Here is a 14,767-nt window from a genome sequence, read left to right on the forward strand (position 1 = left end):
TTAGTTAATTTTTTTATAGTTTTAGGACAGTGAGCCATATTAGTACATTATCTATATGACCACCGTCATAATTGTAATAAGTGGCAGAGCTGAAACCCTTAGAGATTCTATCCAAGCATTAACATTCTCTTTACCCATTTATTGTAATTAATGAAAATGAGAATTTTTGAACATTTCAAATAATATTTTTGAGCAATTCTATTTCTACCAACTTTTGATTTTGATGGGGTCATTCTATGTAGCCCAGGCTGGCCTGAAATTTACGAACCTTGTGCTTCAGCATTCTGAGGAACTGGGATTACAAGAACAAGTCACTACCTGAAACTTCCTCCCTAATGCTTCTTACTAGTTTTCATATCATATTTCAGTACACATTGTTTTAGCATTCGAAACCTCTAAGTTTTCATCTTTTAACTAGGTGGTTTTTATCTTCTTCAAAGAATTTCTATATACTGTTTTCCTCCTTACTGGGCAGAACTTCAGAGAAAAAGAGACAGTGTTGTAACATGCTTCTTCAGATTCAATGAAAAGCACGTAGAAAAGCACGATTTATATGCATGACATATTTATGCTAGAATGAAGATTTTTCTTATTATGTGTGTAACTATCTTTTCAAGATTAGTTCTTGGCTCTTAAAACAAAGGACTTTCTCAGGGTAAACTTTAAAAGAAGCAATGACTTGAAGGAGGTAGAGATTTAGCGCACACAAACAAAACACGACCTGTAGGGTAAGGGTAGAAAGAGAGACAGAGACAGTTTTGTTTGTTTGTTTTTTTTTTTTATTAACAAAAAGGTTTTACGGAGAATACTTTGAAAGTCAAGTCAACTAATTAAAGTTTATAATGCATTAGAAAGGGAAAGCGATCACTGCTATAAAGCTTGCTGTTTTACAATTTTTTAAAAAAGAAAAAACAATTATAACTTCTCGCTTAGCACTATGCATACTTTAGTACCTGAATTTTAAAATTGAGATGAGGTGACACATCTCATATATATCTTAGACAAAATAAACAGTTCTGAAGATGGTCCAGATAAAATAGTTTGGTAACATTCCTTTGGAGATGGCCAAAGAGATTTTTTTTTTAATACACTCGTTTAAGCAACTAGAATTATTTCTGATGCTATCAGCAGGGTGGGCAGGTTGTCTCTTGAATATGCTTTACTCAAAGATGTTTTGGCATGGTTTAATGTTTTACTCATTAAAAGGCAAAGCATTATGAAACATTTTATTAATATTTTTTTTAAAATGCCATGAGTACAGTTTACCTCATCTCTACATCAAAGGAATGATTCCCAAGTAAACTTTGGCAGATCTGTACGTATATATAATGACAGTAGAATGGAAGAAATGTGAGCTGGCCTATAAAACTGAATAGAATTTTAATTGTTTAGACTAGTAAACTCACAATAGACTTAGTGGGAACAATGAGGCTGAGAGAAGATAACATACATGACCTGTCTAGAAACGTGCGGAACATGGAACAGCTGAGCAAGGTTGCCCACAGTCAATATAGGGTTTCTTTTTAAATTTGTGTCCATCTCTCTGGTATAGGTGTATACCTAGGGTGTCTTCACACATTGCTTGTGAATATGGAGGCTGCTTTTGAGTATCTTCTGAAGACCCTCTTCATTCTAATGTTTCAGGCGTGGTCCCTTGCTGAGGTTAGAGGTCACAGCCTCAGCACCATGATTACAGGGGATTGGCTTTAATAAGGTACCAGATCCAGCTTTTTACACAAGCCTCTGTGCTTGTACATCAAGGTCTCTTACTCACTGAGCCATCTCCCCTAGATGCTTAGCATTTAAAACAGCACTGCACTATGGTGTCAGAATTACAAATTCAAATTCAGTAGGAACCACTTCAAATCTCTCTCTCTCTCTCTCTCTCTCTCTCTCTCTCTCTCTCTCTCTCTCTCTCTCTCTCTCTCTCTCTCTCTCCCAGGCTAGTAACACATGGCATAATGTTGTCTTGTGATTTACTTAGCTCAATCAAGTTGTGGGTTATGAGGGTAAACAGCCACTATGCTATAGTTGACTGCTAAAGTCTGCTGTTCAGACAACTCAGTGCATTAAATACATTTCAGTTGGTAATATTCAATTTATCATGGTATTTGAATTTAGATCTATGGATAGAGATCACTCATGGGATGACCAGATACCAAGTAAACTGATATATCTGTGATAAAATTTGAAAACTCGAAGTTACAGACCTGCTGTACAGGAAGATCCTTGGTACACAGAAGAAGTAGGCCAATGAATGTTCAGAAGATGAACATTATCCTTGTTGACATTTTGTCTAGGCTCCACTCAATGGTTTGGCAGGATGCCTGACTCACTATAAAATGTGCTGCTTGTCCCCTCCTCACTCTCTTGTTCTTTTGCTCTTGCTCTGTTCCCTTGCTCCCCTTCCTCCTCTCTCCCCATTCCCTTCCCCCTCCACATGCTCATGACCTCTACTACTCTACTCTCTCCCTCTCCCTCCTTCTCTCTCTCTCTCTCTCTCTCTCTCTCTCTCTCTCTCTCTCTCTCTCTCTCTCTCTCTCTCTGACTTTCTCTGTCTCTACTCCCTCAACTCCCCTCCCCATGCCCCGAATAAACTCTCTATTCTATACTATACTCTCCTGTGGCTGGTCCCTCAGGGAGAAGGAATGCATCATCATGGACCCACAGACGAACCCCCTTCCCTCATACTTGACTACACATCCACCAAACATATTCCTTCTCTCTTTATTTATTTATTTTTTTTAATAAAATTTAACAATCCTGCCTTCTGTCTTGGTCTGTTTTGTGCTGCTGTTGTGTGTATGATAATACAAACCACAGACTCCATATTTTATAAAGGGACCATGTTTTCATGATTCTGGAGTCTGAGAAGTTTACTCCGAAAGTGCTAGCACTTCATGTAACTGATCACAAAAAGCAGAGGAGTGATGGCCCAACTTATCTTTCACCCCACTGCCAAGAACACAGTTGATCCATTCATCAGGACAAAGCCCTCAAGGCCTAGCTACCTACGAATGGTCCTACCTCTTCACACCATGACAGGAACAGTTACATTTCAAGACGAGTTTTGGAGGGGCCTGGCAAAGCATAGCGTCTCCCATCATGCCCTTAGGATCTATTGGGAGGTGACTACGGACTTTTTATAAAAGTCCTAACTAGCGTGCCTGCATGTTTGTGCATGTGTATGTGTGTAAATAAAAACACAATGACTAAAGCAACTTACAGAACCGTTTATTTGGACTTGTGGACCCAAAAGGAAGGATGGTGGAAAGCTTGACAAGAATGGCAGCTAAATCAGGAAGCAGGGAGCTCACATTCTCAAATATGGAGCAGAGTGTACACTAGAAGCAGTGGCGAGGGGTGTTTAGCTCTGAAAACGCACCCCTAGTAACATGCTTCCTCTAGTAAAGCCAGCCCCTACCCAAGAACACCACAAAATGGTACCAGCAACAGAGAAGTAACTATTACACTGCTTTTCTTAAGCCCTGTCATGCATGAGGATGGCCCCCATAGACTCGTATATTTGAAGGCTTAGTCGCCAGGGAGTGGCACTAGTTGAAGAGTTAGGAGTTGTGGTCCTTGATGAAGGAAGTGAGTAACTGGCTGTGGATGTGGGGGATGGGCTTTAAGGTCGCAAATCTGGCCTTATGTGTTTCTTTTGGCTGGCAGGTCAGAATGAGCTTTCAAGCTACTGCTCCAGTACCATGTCTGTCACTATGCTACCACCATGATGATAATGGACTAAACCTTTGAAACTATTAGCAAGCCCCCAATTAAATGCTTTCTTTCTTTCTTTCTTTTTTTAAGATTTATTTATTTATTATATATAAGTACACTGTAGCTGTCTTCAGACACACCAGAAGAGGGCATCAGAACTCATTACAGATGGTTGTGAGACACCATGTGGTTGCTAGGATTTGAACTCGGAACCTCTGGAAGAGCAGTCAGTGCTCTTAACCACTGAGCCATCTCTCCAGCCCAACTAAATGCTTTCTTTTGCAAGAGTGGGTTGGCCATGGTGTCTCTTCACAGCAACAGTGACTAAGACAGTGCCCAGGTGGCTGAGGAAAATCCTTTGTTTTGAACTTGACCTTCAAACCTCACCTTTCTTCATGTCATGTGACACATTCGTTGGGAATTATTAGAAACAGAGCTGATTTTATTGCACCTAAGTTTTCTACTAGTTTTTTGTAGATGAAGATAAAGATGTAAATTTTTAAAAAGTGTGTGTGTCTGTCTGTCGGTCTGTCTCTGTCTCTGTCTCTGTCTCTCTCTCTGTCTCTCTCTCTCTCTCTCTCTCTCTCTCTCTCTCTGTGTGTGTGTGTGTGTGTGTGTGTGTGTGTGTGCATGTGTGCGTGCGTGCGTGTGTCTATGTGTGGTACAGAGACTAGAAGAGAGGTTAGAGCTGCTGGAGTTGAAGCTATAGGCAGTTGTAAACTGCCCGAAATGGATGCTGGGAACCTGTCAAGCCATCTCTTCAATCCCCCAGAATAAAGCTTTTACAAAACAATAGTTTTTATTTCAGATAATTTATAGTTAGGCAGTTATTTCAGAATATTGTCTAAGTTATTATTATTACTATCTGCAATATACTCACAGAATGAAGGCATCAAATCAAACTGATGCCCTCAAACCGTGGATTCCCTTATTACACAGCTAGGACTTTTCTCACTCTCCAGAAGGCAAAAGGAGAACTCTAAAAGGTGTCACATTTCCACTGCTGTGAAGGGAAAGGAGAGGGCACTGCACTATGCTGAGAATTATGGGAAAATCTGGGCCTCCTCATTTCCTGTTTCTCCTTTTGACTCTCTGCTCCAGCTCCACTATGCTCTTTGCCTTTCTTGCCCTGGCACCAAGATACATTTTCTGTTCTTTATCACTCACAGCAGAGCTTTTGTACAGCTATTTTAGCCTTCATCCATTATTTAAGTGAACCTGCAAATTTTGGGTAAATTTTACAGAACCATTTTCTGTGGAGCTAAACATGGTCCATGAAGTTTTAGCATGGCAAGTCCTTTTTTTTTAAAAAAAAAAAAAAAACAAAAAAACTAAGAAAGAATTTGTCTGGAGATTACAGAAAACAAACAATGAAAATGATAAAAAGACATTGTTTTGGATTTAGTGGGCTATTTTTGCATTCCGGTAGTTATGAATAAGTGAAACAGTAATTCCTACCTTAAATATTTAGAGAGAGTCGCTAGAAAATATTCATGAATTTCTTTACTTTCCTAAAATATGAGCCACACCAACTTTGGTAAAGTTTTAAATTTCTCCCTCACAAGCAAATTCTTAGAGTGTCCCAGTGATTTGCATTCCTCTCGAAGATAACATGGGCGTAGTGATTGACAAGGAAATGGATATCACCCAGAAAATAATCTTTCTTTAGAAAACAGTTCTAAATCTTTTATTTCATGTGTATATGTGTTTTACCTGAATGTATATCTGTGTCCCATGTGCATCCCTGGTGCCCGCTGGAGACAGAAGGGGATGTTGGATCTCTTAGAAATGAAGTCACGGATAGTTGTAAGCCACCATGTGGCTGCTGGGAACAGAACCCAATTCTTTGCAAGAGCAGTAAGTGCTCTTAACCACCAAGTCATTTCTTCAGCTCCTTAAGTTTTTTAGTTATTTATTTACTCTGTGTCCATGTGTGCAACCTCACACGTGCAGAAGGAAAGTGGGAAGTAGGGGTCAGGGGCGCCTGCAACAGTGCAAGTGTGGAACAGAGGATGATTATTAGGAACAGGAATGGGCTCTCTCACATGGCTTTGTGGAATCCGAGTTTTGGATGTTGGTTGTTAAGCCAGCCGAACCATTTTTCTACTCTCTCCTTCTTTTCTTCCTCCCTTATCTCTCCCATCTTCTTCCAATCCTCCCTTCCTTTCTTTTTACTGAGATCCTAATTTAATCTTATGTAGGAATAAGCTCACAGCTACCTACAGATATCCTTTGATTATGATCCACTTAAGTCGAGATGAAATTATCCATCATACTTACTTAATAAAATAAAATAAAACAACAACAAAAACCTAGACGATGAGAATGAATAACATACTTACCGGGATTTCCAGGTGCTTCTCAGAGCAAAAGAGCTGCACACATCCCTGGCCCAGTGACTGGAAAAGAGAATGTTCCATGTAAAAGCACAGGATGGGTTTATTACACGTGATTGCATTTGTCTGTTACCTAAGCCAAGTCCTTCCTCCAGAATTCATGCGAAGTTTTCCTCTACCAATTTAGAGGTGAGAGAACAGAACAATCCCCAAACTTCTCTGTGATCTGTTAGTTCAGTTTTCAATTAAACAAGTTAGAAATTCCTGTGCAAACCTGCTTAAGTGAAAAGGTTTTATTCACTCCATAGCTGTCAATGTAGAGTCCTGATCATGGTAATAGGCAGTAGTAAGTAAATACTGTGCTAGATACTCTACGGATTGCTTTGCATGGGTTGACTCAAGTTTACTTACAAACACTCTGAAAACGATAACACAATTACCTCCAATGTGCACTGCAGAAACAAGGGCGCAGTAAGGTTCACTGTTAGGATCCAAACGCTCACAAGGAGAAAGGTTTCACAGTGGCTTGAGCAGTGGTTGTCACATCATGCCAAATCATCCTGCTTGGAAATTTGACTTCTGATCGTGTCGCATTGCCTCAGTACCGAAGATTCCTCACCGATCTCGATGCCAGAGCCACAGGACATACTGATTAGCTCAGAAACAGTTCAAACCTGTGTGTGGAGCTGAGCATAAGGTGGGGGCATCACAGAGCACTGTGCTTGAGATGAGACTCATGTCTCATGGGTAGTGGACGACAGCAAGGAAGCACCGGAGACTTAACACTATTAGCGCTGGCTCATTCTCCAGAGAGGGTATGGAGCATAGATTCCCAGACCACAGAATGCAGATGTTGCACGACTCCAGCTGTTTGCACCTGTTTGTTGCTTGTTTGTTGTGTTTCATTCCTCATTTGGTGACAGTTGAAATCACCAATGTCTCTGTTTAAGAAATGGCGGTAACTTCCTTCTTTCACTGATGCTACATTTTGATCCTGTTTCCCTCCTATTGCCTTCTTTATTATCTACCCTCCTGCTCCTGCTGATCCTTTCTTCTTTCTAATAAATCTTTCTCCTCTTTTTGTGTCTATTAAATCTTATCATCAGCTCTTGTGTGATCCATTGGGTTTCATTAAGTCTGATTGCACGAATGCGTCAGACTTTTCTTTTCTTCCTGTGCTCAAGCAAGTCATCGGTGACTCCGCCGCTGGAAAAACAAATATCTCTCCACTCCCTCAGCAACAGCTAACTCTATGAGGCCCTTCCCCACTTCAGTGGGATGTCGGGCAGTCTTAATTTCTTTCCCTTAATGTGCCCAGGCCCTGTGCACGTTTCATTTCAAATAGGGAAAAAGAAAACAAGTCGATGGTTTGGTGTGGTTGTAATTCTTCGTCCCCTACATACTCCCAAATTCCTGTAAGTGGAGTCTGGTATTATTTAGGACTTCCCCCAAAGATAGTGAAATACTACACACTTCATTTTAGTTTTTCTAGAACTTGGTGACCTGTGAGTGTCTGTCCCTTAAGGCTCAATAGGCATTCTCAGCTAATCAGTCATGACTCGCCAATTGCATCTCTGTACACAAGAGCTCTCTGCTTCTTCCTTTATGATCCATTCGAGGGAGCCAAGAAAGAAAAGATTGTGATTTATAATAATTTCCAAGCAGATAAAAACATGAATATTGTACAGATACATAGTAAATCTGTGTCAAATGGTCCTTTAGTTCACTCGCTAGAGGAAAGGATGGTGAAATGGACTGCAGTGCTTTTGGGAAACTGAGTACCGTCATGCATTCAACAATGTTTTGGGGAGCTAGGTTAGACAGAAATGTGGTTACCATCCCCCAAGTCGATAAAACAATGCTATCTTTTCAAACATATAGAAGCTATTTTTGCATTTTCATTAGACAAAAACCTGCAAGGCAGCAATGGAGGTTCCTAGAGTTTGGGCAGTCAATAGCAATAGAAATTACAGTAAATGAAAAAGCTTCATTGAACTAGGAATGTCAGTGGTTTTTGTGTGAGTGTAATACTGATCCATTGTGACACCGTCCTAGTCACTGTTCCATTGCTATGAAGAGATAACAAGACTCAAGGAAACTCCATTAAAAAAAAGCATTTAACTGGAGACTTGCGTACAGTTTCAGAAGGTTAGTCCATGATCATCATGGTGGGAAATGTGATGAGAGACATGGGCATGGGATTGAGATCTTACATCCTAACTCACAGGCAGGTCTTACATCTTAATTCACAGGCAGCAGCCAGAGACAGACTGGGTTTGGCATGGCCTTTTGAGACCTTAAAGCCCTCAAATTACACTAAATGAAAAAGCTTCATTGAAGTAGGAATGTCAGTGGCGTGTGTGAGCATAATACTGATCAGTGATACACCTATTCTGGCAATACCATGCCTCTTAATCCTTCCCAAACAATTCCACTAACTGGGACCAAGCATTCATACATGCACCTAAGGCAACACTGATGTCATTATCCTCATACATTTCCAATTTTTTAATATTTTACTTTGAACAACAATAATGTTATCAAGATTATGCTAATAAAACTGTTTCCAAGGTAACAAGCTAGCTGGGAAAAGAGCCTGTATGAAAGGTATATTGAGACCCCATTCTGTTACAGTTATAATAAGAAATAGATGTGACCGGTTCCCTGTGTCATCACTCCATGCTCTCTCGGACACTGGTGGTTGCTTCCTGTCATCAGTTCTGGCACCGTAGGGCCATATAGAACTAATATTAATTTATATCAGTGGCGTCTGGTTCCAGTGTAGCACCACACCACATTAGTCCAGCTATCTTCTATCCCCAGTGGTCTCTCCACTCCCATTGCTAGTCTCCCTGGCCAGGATGAGTTAGGATGTAAGAACTACCTTTGAGTTAGGATGTAAGATCTCAACCCCATGCCCATGTCTGCCATCACATTTCCCACCATTCTGGTCCCAGCTACCTGGTAATATCAAGACTCAACAAACTGTAGCCCAACAATCAGATTTATATGTTAAATACTCAGTTCACAATACGTCCACAGAATAAATTCACTGCCAATTAATAAAGATAGAAACTGCCCACCTAGACAAGATAAAATTGACCTAGACCACCTGGATCCGAATCATTCTCCTCCTCTATCTCCATCTTCCTCTCCTTGCTCCTCCTCCTCCTCCTCCTCCTTCTTCTCCCCCTCCTCCTTTCTAGACTTTCTCTGTCTAACCTTTCTTCTTATCCAATGGTAGGCTTCGCCTTATCCTGGACCCACCTTGCTGCGTAATGACATCATCCTACACCATTCCTTGCTATGCTTCTCTCAAGGTGTTGAATTAGCACAGTGAACTTATATAATTAAGTTTCTGTGAGGACGCAGGAGTGTTATAAATTTATTCATAATACTGTGTTCCTAGAATGGTCCTGTCACCTCAACACCACTAGTTTAGGCAAATTATTCAACTATCCGATTGTATGTCCATAGCTGTCAAGTGGCTAGCAATAATGCCTTCCTTGTCTGGTTTGTGGTGTTAAGGCATAGAGCAGCGCTCAGCCTACCATAGAACTTGTGTAGCATCTACTGTGATATTAATATGTAATTACTTTCATCACTTACAGATAGTCAATATAATTTCTCAGGAAAGTAGTACTTAATTAATAGGCTGGAAGAACCATATAGAAAAATAACAAAGAACTTCTGAGTTAATTATTCTAGAGTACACATGTATTTGATTTTTAGGAACAAGAATTTGGGGGAGGAAGTTTGGATGTGTCTATGTAAGGGTTTTACTGCTGTGAATAGACACCATGACCAAGGCAACTCTTATAGAGGACAACATATAATTGGGGGGTGCCTTACAGGTTCAGAAGTTCAGCTCATTATCATCAAGGCAGAAACATGGCAGCATTCAGGCAGACATGGTACAGGATTTCTGAGAGTTCTACATCTTGATCTGAAGGCCGCTAAGAGAAGACTGGATTCCAGGCAGCCAGAAAGAGGGTCTGAAAGCCCACCCACATGGTGACACATGTCCTTCAACAAGGCCATACCTCCTAATGGTTCCACTCCTTATGGGCCAAGCATATTCACACCACCACAGGAAACTTACAAAGAATACTCATAAAGCAGGAAGAAAGGGTTAATTGTTTAGTATGTGTGTAAGTGAAGAGTGGGACCATGGGGTACATGTTTAGGATTTTTTTTTTTACTAAGAATTTGCTCTGAGGGCTGGAGAGATGGCTCAGTGTTTAAGAGCACATGCTGCTCTTGCAGAAGACGAGGGTTATATGTCCAGGGCCTACATGGCATTTAACAACCGTCTATAACAACTCTTCCAGGAGCCCAATGTCTTCTCCTTATTGCCTTGGACACTCCACACTCCTTGCATATGGTGCTCCCAAATAAAAAAAAAAACATCTAATAGTTAATCCTTCTCCAAGAAAGAGAGAAGACTAGGGAGGAGGAGGGAGGGATCCATTGTTAGGTCGTCTGTGAGATTTTAAAAAATTGTTCGACAAATTTGTTTGATTTAATTGTAGGGTCAATAAAAGTTGCTCCGTTACATAGCATGAGATACAAATAATTGCCTATTTTATAAAGTCATTCTTGAGCAAAATCTGGTGTCCAAGGGTGGATAGACATTATCATGATGCCTGCTTGCCTTCTATATATCTCAAAGTTACTGTGAAGATTTAGTCAGAGCTCTATCGTTGTGAAGAGACACCATGAACAAGGCAACTTCTATAAAGGAAAGCAGCTAATTGGCCTTGGCTTACAGTTTCAAAGGTTTAGTCCATTATCATGGCAGGAAACATGGTGGCACAGGGGCAGACATCTTGCTGGAAAAATAGTTGAGAGTTCTACCTTCCGATCTGTAGGCAACAGCAAGATTCAAAGGAACCGACTTTGGCTTTTGATTTCCCAGTCTATTCCCAGTGTCGCACTTCATCTAATGCAGCCATACCTAGTCCAATAAGGCCACACCTCTTTTTTTTTTCTTTTCCTTTTTTTTTTTCCTGAGCTGGGGACCGAACCCAGGGCCTTGTGCTCGCTAGGCAAGCGCTCTACTGCTGAGCTAAATCCCCAACCCCTAAGGCCACACCTCTTAATCCCTCTGTGCTAGTACTACTCACTGATGACCAAACATTCAAATATATGAGCCTAATTGGGGCCATTTTTATTCAAACCACCACAGAGACAAAGAAAATCAATGTGAGAAAATGGTTTTTGGTTTGTTTGCTTTTAATGCAGACAGTCTGAGACAATGTAAGATGCACAAAAGGCTATGATTTTAGTTACACAATGTCCCACAGGCTTGCTTGATATAAAACAATCAAAGTTAAACTGTTAGTGTTTTTGCCCTTGAGATCCCTGCACTGAGACTTTACAGCCACAAAGGCTAGATGGGAATGTGTTTAAATCAACTGGGATATTACAGGAACAAAACATTAGAGAAACCACACATTCTTTTACTATCTCGGGGAGAAACATTACAAAATAAAGGAAAACTGAATTGCCTTAACTTCCTTCTCTTCTCCTAGCCTAAAGATGCAACTCAGGAGAAAAAAATAAGAAAAAACCCTGAATTTTCTACTTTTTATTTACTCAACTGTTAATAGATTGGTTGAAACTAAATGTTCTGGGTGTCCTTCCTTCTGTAGCAGAGCAAAGGAGAGCAAGAAATCCATACTTTGTGTAAATATCCAGATTCATCAGCAATGAAAAACAAACAACCATGGTATCATTTTTAATTATGGGCAAGAAGCAAAGAGTAATTATTTTACTGTTTATAGGTGCATCATGAACTTTGGTTAGTTTAACTACTGTTTATTGAATTATTCGTATGAACAATGGCACTACCTCCTACTTGTTACGGGTTACTATGCATACTGAGCCATGTAAGGCATTCTCCAGTACTCTGCATTTAGACTTTACATTTGTTTTTGTTTTTTCCTGTTTCTTTCTTTCCTTTTATTCATGTCTCCTGTTCTCGAATCTGCTGATATTAAAACATTGTCTGTAGAACTGAAGAACTTTTGGAGGAAATTATGATTTCATGGGTTAGCTGAGACTTGAATTGATAAAGCTAAAGACAAGGCCTACTGTTTGCCTTGTGTGTATAGAGTCTTTGTTTACCCCTAGTGCTGTTTGAAGGAAAAAGGCTTACAATCAGAACGAAATAACTTTTATATATCTAGATTTTTCCAGTGATTATATAAAACTTCATGAGTACAATAGTAAAAATCTTGGAAAAATAGCATCTTTTTTTTTTAAAAAAGCTATAAACCACCAGGTTATTATTAGTAGCTAAACTAAACCACAGATGCCTAGAAAGGAGGCTGCTTTAATGAAAACAATGGTAAGAAAGAGATTTTTTTTTCTGAATTGCAGTAATTATTAAAATTAAACAATTCACCAAAACTATGTGTTTCTTTGTGTTTATGAAGCCCCCTAGCTATGTCCTTTAATTTTTTTATAGAAAGTTCTTGGACTAACAATTACTTGATATTACAAATTAATTCATTCCAGTTTTTAAACTACAGAGTTTGGAAAGGCCAAGAACTGCCTGGAGGAGAGAATATGAGCTTAATAAACTGCGAGGAAGGGAATAATGCTGTTTATAAGTCTGCCACCATTTGTTCCAGACAGACATTTAGATATTAAGGCAATTAAACTCAGAAAAATCTTTCAAGTAAAGATAATTTCGTCCTAAGAATAAGGTTCAACCGAGCAGAGGTCCAAATCGCTTTCATGACATATCGAGATTTTTTTCCTCCACTGGAATAGTGAAGCTAATCTGGGAGTTTTCCCTCTCTACTATACCAGACTCTATTCTGATGCCAAGATGCATTTGCTGACAGGAGCCTGGTATAGCTGTCCCATGAGAGGCTCTGCCAGCACCAGACCAATACAGATGCTCATGTTCTCAGCCGACCATTGAACTGAGCACCAGGACCCCAATGAAAGATTTAAAGGAAGGACTGAAGGAGCTGAAGGAGTTTGCAATCCCATAAGAATAACAACAATATCAACTAACTGGACACCCCCCCAAGCTCCCAGGGACTAAACCATCAAACAGAGAGTACACACGGAGTGATCCATGGCTCCTGTCGAATATGTAGCAGAGGATGGACCTTATCGGACATCAATGAGAGAAGAGGCCCTTGGTCCTGTGAAGACTTGATGCCCCAGCCTAGGGGGATGCTAGAGTGGTGAGGGTGGAAGGGTCTCCCCTTCAAGATAGGGGAGAAGGGGGTGGAATAGGGGGTTTCTGGGGGAAACTGGGAAGGGGAACAACATTTGAAATGTAAATAAATAAAATAACCAAGAAAAAAAGAAAGAAAAAAAGGAATGGTGAAACTGAGCACCCTTGCTCATCAATACTGTAAGTCACTTGCATAGAGCTGATCAAAAATGGTCAAGAAACACTGTTAGTAAAAAAGCTACCTGATAGCCAATGGTGGTGGCACTTGCTGCTAACACCAGAACTTGGAATACAGGAATAGCAGAATCATTAATTGAATTCCAGTCTATACTACATTTACAGCCTGTGATTATTGGATCCTGTCTGAAAAAGAAAAGAATAATAATTTAGGTGTGTGTGTGTGTGTGTGTGTGTGTGCCTGCAGAGGGCAGAGAGGCTAGAGAAGGGCATTGGATCCCCTGGGACTGGAGTTTATTATTTGGTTATGAGCTGTCTGACCTGAGTGTTAGGAATTGAACTCAGACCCTCTGCTGTCTCTCCAACCCTCAGTTGACTATTTCTCAAAACCCATAAAATAGAAAGATATAAAACTAATCTTGTAAAAAAAAGAGGGGAACTATAATAACTGTCATGAGATCATATGACATAAATACTATATATGCAATGTTTACATGTTTATTCTTTTATGAAAAAAACTAAAGCCCTATACTCAGTAAAGGAAAAAACTAAAAGCCCCAACCAACCAACCAACCAACCAACCAACCAACCAACCAACCAACCAACCAATCAATCAACCAACCAACCAACCAACCAACCAACCAATCTACCAACCAACCAAACAAACAAACAAAAAAACTGAATCAAATTAAACATCACCACCACTACCACCACCACCCCCAATAATAACAACAAAACCATGGCCTTGGGTAGGATACTGAGCCTTTCACAGGTCCCTATGCAAATTCCTTTTTGAAGTTCACTTACTCTGCATTTTTATTTTTTGTGACAAGGTGTCACTATGTAACACAGGCTAGTCTCTAATTAGAAATTCTCCTGTCTTAATTTCCTGACTGCTAGGATTATAGCCATGCATGACTGTGTAGAAGTATTTACTCTTTGAGTTATATTTAAAAATATGATATTATGTGTGTATGTGTAACATATGGGTGTATATGCATGCGTCTAGGGACATGAGGCTATGCACACACATGAGACAGAGTCTGTTACCGAACCTGGATTTTACTGTTTTTTTGTTTGTTTGGTTGACTTTTGTTTCTATCGTTGTTGTTTTGCTAAGCTGGTTGTTGGCCCCCAGCCTCATCTATGCTGTTTCCACCATAGATTGTTCCTCCTTACCCAGACCATGCTGGAGTTACAAGTGCTTGCAGCGCTGTTGACTTTTTACATGGGGGCTGAGATCTGAACCCAGGTCCTCATGCTTGCCTAGCAAGTACTCTTAGCCACTGACTCATCCTCTGAAACTCATTGGCTTGTTTTTCAGAGACCTGTCTGT

This window comes from Rattus rattus, chromosome 18, assembly GCF_011064425.1.
Source record: "Rattus rattus isolate New Zealand chromosome 18, Rrattus_CSIRO_v1, whole genome shotgun sequence".
Classification (NCBI taxonomy): domain Eukaryota; kingdom Metazoa; phylum Chordata; class Mammalia; order Rodentia; family Muridae; genus Rattus; species Rattus rattus.